Below are 15,732 nucleotides of genomic sequence, written 5' to 3'. Positions count from 1 at the left end.
AAAAATGAGGACCTAATGTCGGGGGTTTAAATGGAGAGAAAATGTTTTGAGAAACGATGTACAAATGCGCTTTACACAATTGTTTTGTGTATGGATTGGGATAACAGTTGCATGAGCCCCTAATAAAATGTTAAAAAAAAAAAAAAAAAGAAAATCTCAAAAAGACCACAAGAAAAGTTACAGAGCTAATAAACGCATTTATCAAAGTTGCAGGGTGCAAGGTCAACAAGCAAAAATCAGTTGGGTTTCTAGATAAGAAAATTGACAGGGAAATTAGAGAAGCAATTCCATTTGCAGAAACATAAAAGAGAATTTAAAAAACTAAGACTATATTTAGGGCTTGGGAGATCTTATCTAATGAAAACAATAAAGCATTGTTGAAAACTATTAAAGAGAAATAACTGGAAGGATGTACCACATTCATGGATTGCGATATTGTGTTATTAAAAGGCCAATACTAACCAAAGCAATCTATAGATGCAATGCAATTCCCATCAATATTCCAACAGCTTCTCTACAGAAATAGAAAAACAAATGCTCGACTTTATAGGAAATGCAAGAGGACCCAAATACTTGAAACAATGTTTACAAGAAGAGCTCACGTTTTCTGGCTTAAAAAAAAAAGACAAGCATCATGTGCTGACCTGGTGGCACTGGGCTGTTAACTGAAAGGTCAGCAGTTTGAACTTAGCAGCTGCTTCACAGGAGAAAGATGAAGCTGTTTGCTCCTATAAACATTTACAGCCTCAGAAACCATCTTTCTGAACGGTTCTGCCATATAAGGTCACTATGAGTTGGAATAGACTCGATGGCAGAGGGTTTATAAAGCCACAATAATAAACACAGCCTCAAATTGATGTGACAATAGACTCAGACACTAATGGCATAGAATTGAAAGTTCAGAAATAAACCATGGCGTACTGATCTTTGACAAGGGTGCTGAGTCTATCCAATGAGGGGGAAAGGAGTTTCTTCAATAAATGGTGCTGGGACAATGGATTTGGCACATGAGAAAAATCTAAAAAGACTCGTATGTCACATCACCCACAAAGACAGATTCAAATCAAGGACCTTAATGTGTGAAATAAAACCATGCTCTTCTTAGAAGATAAAGCAGGGACCATCCTCTCAGGTCTAGCTTTCAACAATGAATGATCTAATACAGTAGAAGTACTGACAGCAAGAGACAAAGCAAATAAAAGGGACCTCAAAAAACTCAAAACTTTTGCTCATTAAACAAAAACTATAACACAAAAAATGCATGGAGAGAGAAATGCTACAAAATATGGCAATTTTTCAATTAGGTGAAGATTGTTTCATGATAGTGACTCTGCTGATGAGGTTGATAAAATTATCCCTTTCTAATTCCTTGGCTACAAATTCTAATCTTTGATACTTTTCTCCTGCCTGCAAGCATGAATATAATTTTTTGGTGTCACATTTGTGCTAGTCTGGGTTGACTAGAGAAACAAATCCAGAGAGACACCTTGTGTGCCTTGGGAGTGGGGTACTAGAGAAACAAATCATAAAGCTGGGAGTCAATGTTTGTTTGACCCCCCACCCCCACCCCACCTCATGGAAGTGCTTCTTCTTTGGCTAGCCAGAAGTCAGATCTGTCCATGCAGTTTATTGGGTAGTTTTCTGGGAAGGATACAGGAAGTTAAAGTTTTGATTATTTTATTTCATTGTTGTCTTTGAAACGGTGAAAATGAATGGGATTAATGTGTATTTTGAGCTCAGGGGACAAAATTACCCTTTGAATTTCTCAGAACTGCTTAGGGAAAATGGTTGACAGAAGTTCAGAATGACTGACAAAAAGCCTGGCTCTGGTTTGAGGTTTTCAGAGGCTGAATTCCATATTTTCTATCAATAGAATACTTTAGATAAAGAATTAAAAGAAGCAAAAAGTAAATAAAATTTTTTAAAAAGAGTTAAAATAAGCTAAATAAGAGATTGAACTTGACTGTTTTAAGAATTGAGTTTAGTACATAATTCTACTTTGTTTATACTGATTTCTTCTGTTTATAATTGTGGATTTAACGATTTATCAAAACGATTATTGAGAAGTATGAAAATAGAGAGCTTGTAAGCCACTTGCCTTGAGCCATTAAAATTTGAGTATTTAAATGGATTAGGACAATACCTGCAAAGAAAGCTCTGAAAAGATAAGCCCCACCCAGTGCTTTGGAGTACTCAGCATTCCAAGAGACTTGCCTAGGGGATTGTTGACAGATTGAAGAAAAAAGGAACTCTTTGCGTTTTTTTTAGTTTTGAACTAGTGGTTTTTATCAGACGCTGGAAAAAAACTGGAATCATGACGAAATGTTAAAGGGAGCCTGGGGGCAGGCTGAAATGCTTGCTAGGTGATCACCTGGATCCACCTGTTAAGTGGAAGTGGGAGAAATACAGCAATAAAGAGACAGATTGAGTCTGGTCACTGACACCCATGGACCTGGTTTACAGGGACTATAGGAGAAGATGAAAGCAGGTTGACTGGTCTGAAGTTCAAGACCTATCCCAAGGGGGCTAGGGTTGTTGAGAATTTGTGATGGAGCCATGGTCTAAAGGTAAGGTAACCAATGGGCACCCTAGTGAGGCTAAGTGAGTCAGCCCACATTGAGTTGACCAGAACCCAACCAGATGAAAAGAGGATTTTTTTTTTAAGAGAAGATTTTTGAACCTGTGAACTGGTGCATAATGCTGCAGACTTTATGTATGGCCTACACTGATTTGGCTTTTCTTATGAATGCAGACTCACAAGGTTCCAACTGGAATGAAGATTCTTCACATCAAAGAATACGATTGTCTCCTCGCAGCACTGGGTTGATGTAAGAGGGCAGTATAGAAATTGGATGCCCCAAATGGGGCAGATAAAGGCATGAAATGGCTGGCTTACAAACTTTCATAGGTGAGGGAATATATTCATAGGATTATAGGATTAAGGTGTAGGTGTTACTTAACTGCAATTGTTATGCATAGGATATTTTTGTTTTGTTCACTTATAGAATGTTATGTTTAAATGAGGGCGGCACTTTTTAATTGTGTGCATCTTAGTTTTATCCTATTAGTTACAGATATGATTTTATAATTATTTGTTTAAAAATTATATATGGCTAAAGAGTTATGTGAAAGGGTCAAATTGACAAGGGGCGGTCTGTGGTAGTTAGATAATCTGGTGTCAATTTGAGACTTGAGAGTGAAGGGGTGGAGTTTGGACTGTTAGTCAGGTTGAAGCTTGATGACCTCATTTGGAGGTGCTAAGGAGATAAACAGCTCGCTGGAGGAGGGACACTTGCTCATTCCCTGCAAGGCTTTTCTGATCAGAAGCCACATGAAACTACCCTGATGCATCCGGAGCCTGGGAGCTTGAAGGGCCATGTGGACACCCCTGCCAGTGCTGAGATGCTTACAACGCCACTGGATCCAGAAGATTTACAATCCACTGGTCTGTGATCTTCCTGAATTTGTCATCATTGCATGTGTTTCATGAGTCTGAAGAGGACTTTACAGAGTGGTTTCGGACATATGGTCTAATATTGGACTTATAGACTTCATCTGGACTGAGCTGGATGTTTTCTCAATATTCAGCTGCTCTTGTATATAAAGCTCTTTTCTATACACATGTCTATGAATTTGTTTCTCTAGTCTACCCAGACTAACATAGCATTAAAAAAAAAAACTTTGAGTCTATTTAGCAGATTTTGTATGTTTGCATTTCAGTGTTCTATATGTACTTAAGTTAAAGTGAAAACTTTCGAAATAGTTTAGTTTTTTAATGTTAACATTTTATTTTGTACATACTCATATATGTATGTGTATCTCAGAAAACATTTTGTTAAAGAAGTTGCATGTTAGATGATTCCTGCCATTTGCTAACTCTAAGCTGGTCTGAATGCTACAGTGGTACTTGATCGAAATTAAAAACCTGGCAGTAAAATGTAGAATAAAAGTTAAATCCTTTTGCTGGTGTGTTTATCATAAAGATGACATAGGCAAGCTGGGAAGATTTGCATCTTAATGAAAGAGACCTTGCAATATTTAAAAGCTTCTGGAAATGGTTGTAATTTAAGGCCAGTAATAGACTGCTTCCTCTATTGTTAATAAAGTAGAAATACATACAATATAGCAATTCAATAACACTAAACCATATGTAGAAGGAGGTTTCCAAGATTCCAGAAAGAAAGAAAGTAAAGAGTGGGAAACAGAAGGATTTCTTTCAAGCTGTCTCCCCCAAATATATGCCAGACTTGCTGCTTGAGAATGACTATACGCTTGGAGGTCATCAGGAGTGGATTAGGGGTCATTCAACTGTCTAGATCAAGCAGACACCACTGTTTATCCCACAACAAGTAGGGCCCACTCCCTTCTGATAAGGATAGTAGTTGTCTGTTTCCTTGTAGGAGACCCCAGAGAGGTCAAACCTGCCCAAGGATGACCAAGGTTAGGCTGCCATCATGAATCTAGGATTCACCCATCTTGTCACATGTATACCCCTAGACCTTCCCATTCCTATAGGCACACCCCTAGCTCATCCCCTTCCTACAATGTGTATGCCTATTGTACTGCTCCTTCCTGTGACAGGTGATACTGTAATCATGCCCCACCTAAGGTGATATAATGCGTGGTTAGCAAGAAAGAGAAGAGAGCTCGCTCCGGAGATGGGGAGGCTCTCCCCGATTCCTGGGGCCCTCTCTGGCTCTCGGGCCAGGAGAGGCTCCCTGGTTCTTGGTCCCCAAGGCTGCTCCTGCTCTCGTAGCCGGGTTCCCCCCACGAGGACCACCAAGTGGGGCGGAGGTGAGCAATGCTACTATGTAATGTGTCTGACTGCATCATTGTAATATCTCTTATCTCTCATGCGCTCATTGACTTTAATATTATATATATCTCAACCATACAATTGTGCTTACTGAACGCGTAGGTAGTAGTAGCGGTGGGGGCTGGCCCCTCCCCTCCCCTCCAAATTTAACTTAATACTAAAGAAAGAAAGAAAGAGAGAGAGAGAGGGAGGGAGGAAGGAAGGGGAATGGATTTATTCCCATGGACCCCTTGAAGTCAGGTAGTGTTTCATTCTGCAGTGCACGGGTTGTTATGAGTCAGAGAGGAGTTAAGAGCACTTCTACAGCAAAGAAAGATTGTCATTTTCCACCTTAAGCAGATTTCAGGGAATATGGTAAACACATGAAGGATGTGAGTCATGTGGCATCAGCATCTGCTCATCAACATCCCAGTATTCCCTGAGGACTAATCCAGGGCTTTGTCCCTGGGATCTTAGGCAGGACTGGACCATAGAAGACAAACGAGTTGGAAAGGGGGAACTGATTACAAGGATCTACATGTGACCTCTTCCCTGGGGGATAGACAACAGAAAAGTGGGTGAAGGGAGATGTCGGACAGGGAAAGATATGACAAAATAATAATTTATAAATTATCAAGGGTTCATGAGGGAGGGGGAAGCGGGGACGGAGGGGAAAAAAAGAGGACCTGATGCCAGGGGCTTAAGTGGAGAGCAAATGTTTTGAGAATGATGACGGCAATGAATGTACAAATATGCTTTACACAATTGATGTATGTATGATTGTGATAAGAGTTGGATGAGCCCCTAATAAAACGATTTAAAAAAATAAAATAAAATAAAGAAGAGGATGACTCAGGCCCTAGTCTTGGGCATTTTGAGCCCACAATGGATCGGCAAAGCTCATGCATGCAACGTGAGTCTCATTTAAGTAGCTTCCATCTTTTTGCTAATGTGAATGGTGCTATGATGAACAAGGGTGTCCACATGTCTATTCGTATTACAGCTCTATTTCTCGAGGCTATATACCTAATAGTGGGGTTGCTGAATCATATGGTATTTCTATTTCCAACTTTTTAAAGTAGCACCATACCATTGTCCACAGTGTTCGCACCATTTTACAGTGTCACCAGCAAGGTATGGGAGTTCCAATGTCACCACACCTTTGCCAGCATTTGTTATTTCCTGTTTTTAATAAAAACATTTTTTGTTAATGCTGGGATGGAATGAAAGCTCATCATTGTTTTGATTTACATATTTCTAATGACTAAGATAATGTCTGCCATTTCGGCTTTTTCTGTGTGTGCTATTAGTTACAATAGTCAGTTGTGTAACCCTAGCCTTAATCAATGTCATTTTCCCAATACTGTTAGTTAACGTCTTCTTCCTCATTTGATCTCATTCCTAGTAATCACTAATAAATATGGTCTCTATACATTTGCCTTTTCTTATCTTTCTATGTGGATGATTTCATATATGCTTGTCTTTTTTTTGATTGTCAATGCACATACCATATTGATTCCTACTCCATTCATACAATGACTTCATTATTTTCTTACCGGGTGAATAATAGTGCATACTAAAGGAAACAGCAGTCAAGAAAGACAATTGGGAGAATATCCTCAGAAGCCATGCATGCAATAATCATCTAGTAATCAAGGTGTGTGTGTATGTACATATATATAGAAAGTGTACATATATATACATATGTATAAATATATCCTCAACCACTTCAAAACCAAACCAAAAATACCCAGTCCTAAAATGGTCATAGGACATGAGTAGACACTTCACCAAAGAAGACATTCAAATGACCACCAAACGTATGCAAAGTTAATGAACATCATTAGCCAGCAGAGAAATGCACATCGAAACCACAATGTGATACCATTTCAGTCCCACTAGGATAGCTAAGATTGGAGACAATAACAACAATTTTTTAAAAATGAAAATAGCAAAAGTTGGTGAGGATCTGGGTAAACTGGAACCCATTAATTACCCTTGCTGACAGAGAAGTCAAATGGTCCAGCTGGTGTGAAAAACAGTGTGGCAGTTCCTCAAACAAATGAAGGCAGCACTACCAAATGAAGCAGACCGATGGATGCAGGAGTACGACCGACTACATTTGTAAAAAGAGAAAGGAGACCTTTCTGAGAGGATTATGTGTTGGTCTGCAATTCGAAACCACCAGCCACTGCATGGGAGAGAGATGAGGCTTTCTGCTCCAGTGAAAATTTACCGTCTTGGAAATCTGAATGAGCAACTCTACAAAGGGTTGCTGTGAGTTATAACGAACTCGATGGCAGTGAGTTTGCTGGGATGGTTTTTCTTTCATTGTTTGCTTTGTGTGTGTGGTAGAAAGAGAAAACAGAGAAGCTCAATATCATCAGTCAACACAAGGCTAACTTTGACATAAACTACCAATTGTTCATACACTAGTTCAAGTTGAAGCGGAAGAAAATGAAGTAAGTCCACAAGAGCATATCCTACCTGCATGTAGAGACCATCTTAAGAGCTGATTTGATGCGCTGACCACGAATGACCAAAGACCAGCTGACCTGTGGGATGACACCTCAAGGACATCACACATGAAGAAAGCCAATGGTCATTAAAAAGAAAGAAAAGATGCCAGGGGCTTAAGTGGAGAGCAAATGTTTTGAGAAGGATGAGGGCAATGAATGTACAAATGTGCTTTACACAATGGATGTATGTATGGATTGTGATAAGGGTTGTACGAGCCCCTAATAAAATGATTTTTTAAAATCAAAAAAGGAAAAAGAAAGAAAAGACTAAAAGAAATGTTGGAAGAGACTGAAACTTTGTCTTAAACATAAACTAGCTAATGCTAAAGGAAAAAAATAATGAAATAAAATAACCCAACAGAAATTTTCAAATGGCAGCTTGAGCGACCAAATAAAGTATTAAAACAAAATGTGCAAAGACCTTGGGCTAGAAAACTGAAAGAGAAATGCACACTCAGCACTTCTCAAACTGAAAGAACTGAGGAAAAATGAAAGCGGTAACTTGAAGTATTGAAGAATTATTTGGGCAAAATATTGATGGCTAAAGGAAACATTAAAATAATGGGAAGAAATACAGTCACTGTACACAAAAAACCCCCAAACTTGTCAATGCTCAACAAGTTCAGGAGATAGTAGATGATCAAGAACTGATGGTACCGAAGGAGGAAGTCTAAAGCCACACTAAAGTCATTGGGAAAAAATTAAGATCCAAGAACTGATGGGATATAAATTGAAATGTTTCAACCAACAGATGCAGCACTTTGTGTTCATTCCAAAGAAAGGTGATCAAACAGAATACAAGAAATACATATATAAAATTATCACTAAATTTTTCCCGAGATAATTTTTAATGGTTACAACAGTTCAATTATTGAAGAACTGCCAGGATTCCAAGCTGAATTCAGAAAATGTGAAACAGGATATCATGGCTGGTGTCATATGGATCTTGGCTGAAAGCCGAGAATATCAGGAAGATGTGTGTATTAGTCTGGGTACTTTGGAGAAACAAATCCATGGCAACTCAAGTATAAGAGAGAGTTTTATGCAAAGAAAAGGTGCATCACGAAAACATCCCAACCCAATGCTGCCCAAGCCCACAAGTCCAACATTAACCCATTAACCCAACACCAGTCCACAAAGTCCTTCACCTCACAAAACAGAGGCAATAATGCCGACTGCAGGAGGAAAGCTGAGTCAGTGAACGAACAAGCATCTCAGCACTGGCAGGGGTCTCCACATGGCTGCTCCAGTACCCAGGGCTGCATCGGGATAGATCCATGCGGCTTCTCCTTGGGGATGTCTTGTAGGAAATCCATCTTGCAAGCTGAAGCAGGGAACTGCTAAGGCAGCTGCACCCGATGCAACCATCACAAAACAAGAGACCCGAGAACTAGAAAGGCGAGGCTTTACCACCCATTTATCCCTCCGCCTTTCAACCAGCACCACATGTGATTATCGGCCAGGCTGGCACAATTAACTAACTCAATGTGTATCTGTGTTTTATTAACTATGCAAAAGTATTCAATTGGGTGAATTATAACAAACTATGGATAATATTCTGAAGAATGGTAATTCCAGAACACTTAACTGTGTCCATGTTCAATCTGAACACAAGACAAGGGGCGGTCATTCAAACAGAGCAAGGGAATGCTGCATGATTTAAAATCAGAAAATGTGTGTATCTGGGTGATATTCTTTCATCATACATATCCAAGTATGGGCTGAGCAAATAATTTGAGAAACTAAACTATATGGGGCATCAGGATTGGCAGAAAGCACAGTAACAACCTGTGAGGTATAGATGGCATGCCCTAGATTGCTGAAATTAAAGAGAACTTGAAGCACTTACTGTTGAAGATCAAGGACTACCAGATGTCACATGGGTCAAATCTGCTGCACAAGACTTCTGGAACGTGGCACAAAAGCAAAGATATCACTTTGAGAACTAAGGTGTGTGTGGGGGGCCTGAGTCATGATTGTGGATCCAAGAAAAAGAAATCCTTGACAACTTCAATCTTTTCTCCATTTATCTATGGTGCTGTGTATTGGTCCAGTTATGAGGATTCTTGTAACCCACACAGAAGGCAACAACAGCCAACATGCTATCAGCTGGCCCGTGTCCCCTAGCTTATGAAATGGCCCCACAAGCAGACATTCTGGGGGACCAACGACAGGCAGAAACCCCAGGGGAGTTGCAGCCAGGCAGGATGTAGAGCATTTGGACAAGCAGCAGCAGAGGGGAAGGCAGGCACAGAAACTGAGGCATGGGGGAGCCACAGGACCCCAACCAGGCTTGGTGGGGGTGGGGGTGAGTGGCTTGGCTACCTGAGCGTGGAGCTGACAAAGCAGATCAAAATAACGTACTCAATCAGCCAACTGGGCATTTATTCCACGGCTGGCATGGGGCTGGAACTGAGAATACTGGTTTGTTGAATTATACACTCTGTTCTGGTTACAATTATTTATGGATCCGTGGGTAAAGGATTCTCAGACAATGCTGGAATGGTAAGTTAGATGTCGTGGACTAAGTGATAGGAATCTATTGAAGCTTATTGAGCAGAAGGGCATAATGAAAAAAGTTATTCAAATTCATGATGGCACCTTACTGGGAAGAAACAAAGCCCTGTCGGAGCCTTCTTTCCTTCCTCCCTCCTGTGAGCATTCACTGTGGACTCTCCCAGCTCATCCTCGCATCTCTGCTTCACGGAGTATCTGACCCAGAGACGAGCTCACCTGACCATAGGCCAAGCCAGATGTGCCTAAAAATTAACTCCTCAGCAACGGCCCTTAACCAATTTTGGGCAGGTGCTGGTAAGGATGCCCCTCTTCTCCCTCAATCCTCCACAGAACAGTCTGAGGCTTGACCCAGGCAGTCTCACAGGGCTGAACTCCAGTTGCCCACAGAGGACCCTGGCCCATTGATGCCCCTTTTGTAGGTTGTGCTCCACGCCTGTCTCATCTCCTCACTCCTTACAGGACTCTTTGGATTATCTCCCAAATAAACTATTTGGATCCAAATTGGTGTCCCAGCATTAGGTTTCTTTATCAGTATCCACTCCGTCTGCCTGCAACTCAACTGCTTGTGCCAAAGATACCGAGAGTGCAAAGATGAAATACGAGGATTCCCTGGTAGCTGAAGTACTTTATAATCTCTTCTGGATTTCAGGAGGCTGACTGGAGGGATTTTAAAAGGAGGCTTATGGAGATGGAAGGCATGGAACAGGGCTGGTCAAATCGTTTTGCTATCTTTTTTTTTTATGTAGCAGTAGAGTGGTAAGAGAACTCAAATCCATCCATAAATCAACATGTTAAGGGGAGGATGTCTTTAAGTAGAACTTGTCCTGGGCAACAAACCAGAGTGTTAATTAAGGCAGAGCATAAATTGCCAGATAGAGATGTAACACTTGCCCCGTTCTGTCTGTCCTCAGACTCCCATCCTGCCACCCCCGGAACCCACCCCTGCGTCTGCAATCTGCTCCATTGCCCCCCCCCCCTCTGTTCTGCAGCCACCCTGCCTCTGCTCCACAGTCAACCCACATCCAGCCTCCTTCCCCAGGAATCTGCATACGGTGTTCTTTGAGAGAAAGGTCTAGGGCCAGTACACAGCAAGATCAAAGAAGTGGGCCCTAACAGTGCCCAGGCCATGACCTCCCGCTTACCACATCAACACCCAACCTCTAGCTGCCAGCACCCACCTCTGGCCACCAGAGTCTGCTTGACCTGCCTATAACACAGGCTGAGAGAGCCAAAGAATGAATGACCCTGGACCCAGGTCTCAGTTAACGATGGCTGGGAATTGGTGGGTTCATGGGAAGCTCCTGGATCTCTCAAATGGGGATGTCTCTGAGGAGTGTCCACAGAGCGTCCCACAGGGAGTGGGCCCTAGTAGCCTGCAGATAACTGGATTGACAACATACCTTGTATTAGCTATTTTCTCTTTCCCTTCCTATCTTTATTTCCAGTCCCCAGCTTCTTTCCTGGGATCACCTCTCAGTTAAACTACTTGCATTCATGCCTCTGCCTTAGTGTCTGCTTCTGGGAAATTCAATCTAAGACAACAGTGGCCAGGCCTCCTCACCTCTCAGACTCTCTAATAGGATGTAACACCCCTGTCCTTTCAAATGGGGAGTGAGTGAGACCAGTGAAGTTCATATTCCTTAGCCTGGCATTCAACACTTGTACAAAACAGGGAGAATGCTAAATATTTATTTGATGCTGATGAAGACAGTATCAGATTCTGAACCATTTGATGTTTGCATGCAAATGTGAGAGCAATTCTTTCTCGAGTGCTTTGTACAAGTTAGGGTCTCACTCATGCTGAGTGACAACCCAATGGGGTAGAATTACGATCCCAATTCACAGAAGAAGCTACTGAGGTTCTGAGAGTTTAAATAATTTGATCAGGGCCACAAAGAAGGGAAAGAGTGGAGCCAAGATTCAAATCTCATTTGACCCCAAACTCTGTTCCCACAACTCTGCACAACACTGACTTTCAAACTAAAAAGCATCGTCTTTGTATCAGATGTTGATTATTTCCTGCATTTGGAAAGAACTGCCTTTTGCTACTTTTCTAACCTTGGAAATTCCTTCAATATTCCACTCAGGCTTCAGTCCATCATGGACGCATTCTCTGCACCTCTTCTCCAACCCAAGGTAGAAAGAAAATTCTCAAGACCTCTAGTGACCCCCATTTTCATGCCCTAAACCCTGCTGGATCTCTTTATTGCTGAGCTGCTCCCCCCTCCCCTCCTCACTCAAAGCACCAACTACCCATCATGCCCTCTTTCTTTTCTGGGCCTCTGCTTCCTCACTGGTTAGAAATTAAAGCCTTGAGTCCTCCACTTTTGATAGGGAATGATTATGGGATGTCCCAGCACATCCTGGGCACCATCGGGGAGACAAAGAGTATAAGGATGTTCCTCAACCTCAAGGGTTTATACTAATATTGGTAAGGCAAGGGACACAGACATGGTCCACAGGACAGTATGGGCCAGGGGTCTGATTCAGACGGAGAAGGGCAGGAAAGTGAGCATGGATCAAAGTGACTTTCTTAGGGACGTCCTGTGAACATGGTTTAGAATCAGCGTTCACAGGGTTTTCCCTTCTAAGCCTGGTTCAACTCGAGGTTCTGGGCCACCTTTAGGACTTTCTCCCACCTTCCATCACCTCCTTCAGTCCCCATCTTCAGGCTTCTAAGCTCCCAGAACTTCCAATTTATGCCACACATCCTCACCCAATGATACTCATTAAGAATTGGCCCAGACTCCTAATAGGTCTTCATTTCTCCCCACCATTAAAACACTGGCACAGGAGCAAATGTGTCTTGATATGTTGCTCCTTACCTTGCCTGGAGATGCAAGTCCTACCCCAAGGAAATAATGCGTTAGAGACAGAGATTTGGAGGGTGAATTCTTCTTCTGGAGTTCCCTGCTAGTAGAGTCAGAGGCTCTAGAACTGGAAGAGTATAGGAAGCACATATTTCTTTTTAATATTCCCCAGGCTCTATAGACCCAAGGGAGTTGCTTATCTGGGATGCAGGTCCATCAGAACTGGGCTACTGCATCCAAAGACTCTACAAGAAGGGAAGTCAAATAGCCAAATATGTCTGTACCCGCTGATAGACGAGTGATTGGTGTGAAATTTCCCTTTCCTCGGTTCTCAGTGGCTTTTATTGAGGTTAAAATCCAGTCAAGGCCAGTTGCAAGAATGTCTTCTTGTATCCCCTGAGCACGCAAATTCCTCTAACTGCCTAAACCATGAGAAATAAAATAATTCTGTTCATGTTCTGCTTGCAAGCTGAATGAATGTCTGGGTTCTGAAAGCTGTTTCATTCAAGAAGCAGAAGGCCATCCTAAAGCCATGGTGGAGAGAAGGGATAGGACATCAGGCTATTAGGCTCGTGGGCTCATGGATGCTGGCCAGTATCACTGCCTAACCTCTACTTCCATTCATCTCACCAATGTGTAGGCATCTTCCTTAGTCCTATCGTGATGGGCGTCTCCTGTTTATCATGATCATCTCTTCAAGTGTCATGATCCTTTCCCCTTTCACTATAACATCATCACCAATGACATCAGTCATTTCCCTCATTCTGTGCTTCTCAGCTCAATATCACCCATAGTGTGCAACGTTCTAGTCCGCCTGTTGAGACACAGTCCGTCTGTTCCCTCTTGTCTTGATATGTTCCTTGAAAATCGAATCAGTGCTCAAAACTAGTAGACGCTTGTGGGGTTGGTTTATGGTCTGTCTCTCCCACCAGATTGCAAACTAATCATGCCCTGAATAGATGTTCAACGCTTGTCTCCCCAGCATCCACTAAGTATATGGAACATAGTAGAGTCAGAATACCCACTTACAGAATAATAAATGGAGTGAGCAGATGTTCTCAAACATGGAGCTGAGCTCTACCTCCTTGCCCACCTGCCTGCCTACCCAACTCTACCTAAACCTTCCTCTTCCTCCCCAGGCTTTTCACTGTGGCCAGGATCCTCAGACAAAGCACTGTCTCTGTGTCGACCCACCTCCAGAAAGAGGCCGGTTCAAGGTTGGTCTGTCTGGATTGTTGGAGAAGAAGACGCAGCTGTCAGAGGTATTTGAAAGTAAAACTCACCGAGGCTTAATAGCAGATGTTGTGGCTGTTGTTGCTATGTGTTGTTGAGTAGGTTCCAAGTAATAGGGACCTATGTGTCACAGGCCAGAACCCTGCCTCGTCTGCACCATCTCAGTCATTCCTTGTTTAAGCCCATTGTTGTAGCTGCTGTGTCAACCCATCTCATCGAGGGACTGCCTCTTTTTCAGCCACCCTCTGCTTTCCTAAGGCATGCTGCTCTTCTCCAGACATGGAGATGGGCTTCTCCTGAAAGCATGTCCAACATACCTAAGACAGCGTTTTGCCATCCACACTCCCGGGGAGCCTTTCAGCTGCACCTTTTCCAAGACATATATTTGCTCATCCTTCTGGTAGTCCATGTTGTATTTAGTATTCTCAGCCAGTACAATAATCCAAAGCATCAATTCTTCTTTAATTTTCCTTATTCATTGCCCAGCTTCCATATGCATCTGAGACCATTGAAAATACCACGTCTTGGGTCATGCGCCTCTTAGTCAAAGTGTTTCTATCACCTAAAGCAATGTTTTGCAGCAGATTTCTCAATGCAATTTGTCATTTAATTTGACTGTGCTCCTATGGGTGTTGATTGGGTCCAAATAAAATGAAATCCTTGGCAACTTCAACCTTTTCTCTGTTTATCATGTTGTTTATTGATCTGTGAGGCTTTTTGTTTTATGTGGAAGTGTAATCCCCACTGAAAGACGTAGTCTTTAATCTTCAGGAATGAGCTGTTCACTTTGAGCAAGCAAGGCTGTTTTATCTGCATATCGAAGGTTCTTAATGAGTCTTCCTCCAACCCTGATGCCACATTCCTCTTTATATAATCCAGCCCCCAGATTATTTGTTCACAATACAATTTGAATAAGTATAATTAAAGAATACAAAGTTGATACACACCTTTTCTGATTTTAAACCACGATATATAAGCTATGGAAAATGGAGAGGAGCCGAGTGACCACAGGTTGACGTGGAATATTCAAAAGATGAGCTCACAGATGGGGTACAGAAGTTAATTAAGTTCATGACAAGTTGACTTTGGGAGGTCAACAGTGTTGAAGCGAACCTTTCCAATATAGGTCAGCGGAACAATAAAACATGAACCCAGGAGAAGTGAATATGCCCAGAATGGTGCCTGTAGAATTTGGAGTCATCCACACTGAAATGAACCATGAAAGCCTACAATATCATCCATGAGAAAGCTGTAAGGACAAGAGGGGGGGCAGAGCAGAGTAGCAGGCCCATGAGCAAGTTTGGGAAATAAATGAGAAAATGGGCCGAGAATTCAGCAACATCCTTCTCGGGTAAAGGAGGCCCAAGACAGCTAAGGTCGGTGGATAAAAACCAAGGGCTGGAGGGAGGTCCAGGTAATATGGCAGGGGCCAGACTAAACCCAGGGATACATAGGGGATACATATGGTAGCCCATTAAAAGGGAGGAGGGAAGAAGGTATGGGTAGCCAGGGGAACAGGGCACTAACTCACACAGGGGGAGGGTGTTGATTGTGTCTCCACAGGAAAGAGGGATCAGGCTTCAACCCAGAGCTCCAAGACAGGAACGCAACACACTGTCATGGAGTAGGGAACCGATGGAGAGGCCTGAGGGGCCTGCCCCATTATCAACTGGGTGCACAGCACCACCCTCCCCCAGGGGGAATTCACTTCAGAGGACAGCACTGAAGCTGCAGCTCAGGAAGAGGGGAAGGGGGACTGGTCTGGTCAGAGCGCATGTCAGCCAATGAGGGGGGAAGGGGAAGAAATGGAAAGAGTGGAGCACATCCTGGCTCGCTGAGCCCTGGGGACAATGTGCCT

This window comes from Echinops telfairi, unplaced genomic scaffold, assembly GCF_000313985.2.
Source record: "Echinops telfairi isolate 266 unplaced genomic scaffold, ASM31398v2 ScPeMD7_5592;HRSCAF=6446, whole genome shotgun sequence".
Classification (NCBI taxonomy): Eukaryota; Metazoa; Chordata; class Mammalia; order Afrosoricida; family Tenrecidae; genus Echinops; species Echinops telfairi.
Note: the sequence above shows the minus strand (reverse complement) of the source record.